The 3,421-nt window shown below is 35.4% G+C and overlaps 1 long non-coding RNA gene across 1 annotated transcript; it reads right to left on the bottom strand.

Annotated features, from left to right (window-relative positions):
• Positions 1-214: 214 nt before the first annotated feature.
• Positions 215-2,725, bottom strand: LOC149496155 (uncharacterized). Its single transcript, XR_016320816.1, has 2 exons — positions 2,086-2,725; positions 215-548 (listed from the first exon to the last, which is right to left on the bottom strand). It is a non-coding gene; the product is annotated as an uncharacterized LOC149496155 (long non-coding RNA).
• Between the last annotated feature and the right edge of the window lie 696 nt (positions 2,726-3,421).

The following is a 3,421-nucleotide window of genomic DNA, read 5'->3' on the forward strand; positions in this document are numbered from 1 at the left end:
TTTAAGGGCGGCTGCGGCCGAGAAAACTGGCTTTTTAGCAAAGTCAAATTAATTGGCACGGCACTGTAGCAGGCGTGTTTTCCTCCATTTAAAGAGTTTCACATGCCACCAACAACATTAGAAGCCTCAAAATTTGAGTATTCACAGTAGTAAGCCTCAATTATTCAATCTGTCTACATGATTCTCCTAATTTCAACAAAACAGTAAGCCCATATGACTTAAGATATAAGTTTTATAAAATTTTTAAACATCTGGCCCAATATCAAATAATACATAAAATTTAACCAGGGCCTATTCACAATAACTCATAATCACAATAAGGGCTTACTAGTTTACCTACAGTTAATTACACAATAATTAATTTATAGCGTAGTGCTAACAATAAGGCCCAATTTAAATACATAACCCTATAACTGCGGAGTTCAATAATAATCTGATAATAGAGTAATTTATACATCCAAAATTTAATAACAGAAATATAAAGTTTACATTTACAACTCTGCGGAGAAGATTGCAGAGCTTCAGTCGAATCAGCTGCTTCCTAGTACCTGGGAGGTTTGGAGAGAAGGGGGGGTGAGTTTTGCAACTCAGTGAATAATAATAAGTAATACACACCACATACAGTCAAGCAAAATGCACTCTAGTATACTGAATGAACACACAACAGTCAATCATATGACATTACATCAGCACCCACAAACAATATCACCTTCAAATAATCACATCACGTGGAAATTAGTCAGTGGAGTCACCGAACCCCCGATGAGCCGTCCTCCCACATGGCTTATCCTCTCACATGTGCACCAGGGAGCCGATCCCCCATACTGGCCGACCGGTCTAATCCTCACTTGACCAGTCCTCTCATTGTTTTTCCATTCTCTCTTTTCTTTTCCATACCAACAGGAGGCAACCCGGTCGTCTCCATCAAATCTAGATCATCAGGCGCTCACAACAAGAGGCCACCCTGCGGGCTGCGATCAAATCTAGATTATCCGGTGCGCCCAATAAAGAAGCCAACCTGTGGTTAACAGTAACGGTAACGGTAGGTGCACACGGGGGCGCCGATCTCCCATTTACCCGGCTAACGGTAATCAGGATCCATATAACGGTACCGATAATCATAATCAGGATCCATATAACGGTAACGGTCTCACAAACCCATGGTGACCCACTTCATCCTAATTCCACACAAACAAGTCACAATATATGCACAGCACAATTATTCAAACAATTTTTCAACGTACTACACCAAATACATCCAAATATACAATTATGCAACATAAAATAAATGAGCTTTAATATAAAAATATATGTAAGGTTTGTAAAAAAAAATGCTATGCAAATGCATGTTGATATGCATTATTTATTATTACTCACAGTGATAGAGAGCGAAATTCCAGCTTTGATGTTGTCTTGGAGGAGCAATGGATGGACCCGGGCAATCTAAGCAAAGTAAGAATGACACAAAGAAATAATTCTATCAGACAAAATATTTCTTACCACTCTAAGAATTTTATTTTTATATTCTAGCTTTTCTACGTAATTTACTCTCGAGATTTAATTTATTTATTTTTTTTATTATTATTTTTTTTTTCTACCGAAATTTCTTTTATATTTCTACCGAAATTTCGGCAGCATCTCCCATAAAAAATTGGACTATCCACCTGTTAAAAATATCAACAATATCAAATATTTCCAAACCACACAGCCCATCCATCGGGCAATCAATCAAGTAACTTAATCCCGTCCTCCACATTATCCATATCAACATTAATTCATAAATTCTTCTTTAATTCCATAAACCATAATTTCCTACAATTTATTTATTACTAAAACTAAATTCTTTAATTAACCAAGTAATTTTAATTAATCAACACTTACTTTATAACTCAATTAACCATTCATAATTGCTAAGTCAATTTAACTAAATTAATTAACTACAAATAATGAATTTAATTCATTAGCTAATATTACTAAAATTAAATTAATCAACTAAAAGTATGAAAATTAAGCTAACTAAAATGACTAAATTTAGACTAACTATCATGAAAAAATTAAACTAATATTTCTAACATTAAATTATACCCAATATCTTACTGCCGGAATGAAGAGCAGGTGGAGGCTAGTGGCCGGAGGTGCGCTGGAGCAGCAGTAGGGCTGCTGTGGCGTCGGCGGAGGTGACCGATCGGCGCGCTGGAGCGGCGGCAGTGGCAGTAGCGCCTTGACAGGGCTGTGGCGCTGCTGTAGGCGCGACAGAGGAGCAGCAGTCGCGATCTGGGCTTGCTGGCGCGACGTGGAGCTGCTCTGTGAAGGTGCGACTTGCAGCAGTGAGCTACAGCAGTAGTGTGCGGTGGTCGATCTGCTCCAACTTGCAGGCGCAGCACAACAGTAGGGAAGAAGAAAGAAAGAAAGGAAAAGAAAAGGAAAGGAAAGAAAAGAAAGAAAGGAAGAAGAAGAAAAAGAAGAAGAAGAAGAAAAGAGGAGGTGGAGGAGGAGTGGTGGTCGGAGGTGGTGTCGCTGGTGGTCAAGAAGCGCAGAAAAAAAACGGGGGAGGGGAGTGAGGTGTGTGCTAGAAATAGAGGAAAAAAGAAAATTCTAGATGGTTTGGGTCCAACCGGTTCGATTCGGTTCGGTTCGGCCCAAATCTTCGGTTTCCAATTGGTTTACGGGTTTTTCAATCGATTTTTGGTTCGGTTTCCCACAGAGTTCACATTAAAATATTAAAATAAATTTTCAAGCTGTCGGTTTATTAAATTTAATTGAAAAATCTTTGAAAATAAAAATTCAAGTTGTTTCAACGACCGAATAATTGATAAAGCAAAATATTAATAATAAAATAATGTATTTCTAAAAACCAAATGAGGATGAAATAATTAAATTTGATATAGTATAGGAATATAACAATAACTTTTTCAATTAATATATGAACTGCATCAAAAAAAAGTTTGGAAACGAGATTTAATTGAGCAATTTGATTCAATTACATCAGTTTTATTTTACTTAGAAAATAATTATTTTTCAATAATCAAAAATTGAATATAAAATATTTAAAATCGAGCCCAAAAACCGAACTAAAAATAAATATTAATTCAATTTTATTTAATTTTTCGGTTTTTTTAAAAATTTGCTTACACTTATCCATTTTCCTAGACATTCAAATAATTGATTTAAAAAAAACAAGCACTCTTTATCATTATTTTATTTTTCCTTTCCTTTTTTCTTTTTTCAGTTTCATAACGTTACTATTATTATATTTACGGTCAATTATCATTATTGGATTTTCTTATTGGATATGTACACCCAATACAAATGTTTTCCTTGATGAGAGTATATAAAGAAGTCCAACTTGGAATCCCGCTTATAAAAACATTGACGTAAAAAAAAAAAAAGTAACCATTAGACGTTGGAATTTGAAGACTCA

This window comes from Jatropha curcas, chromosome 5 (genome assembly GCF_041381405.1).
Source record: "Jatropha curcas cultivar XTBG-Jc1 chromosome 5, XTBG_Jcur_1.0, whole genome shotgun sequence".
NCBI lineage: Eukaryota > Viridiplantae > Streptophyta > Magnoliopsida > Malpighiales > Euphorbiaceae > Jatropha > Jatropha curcas.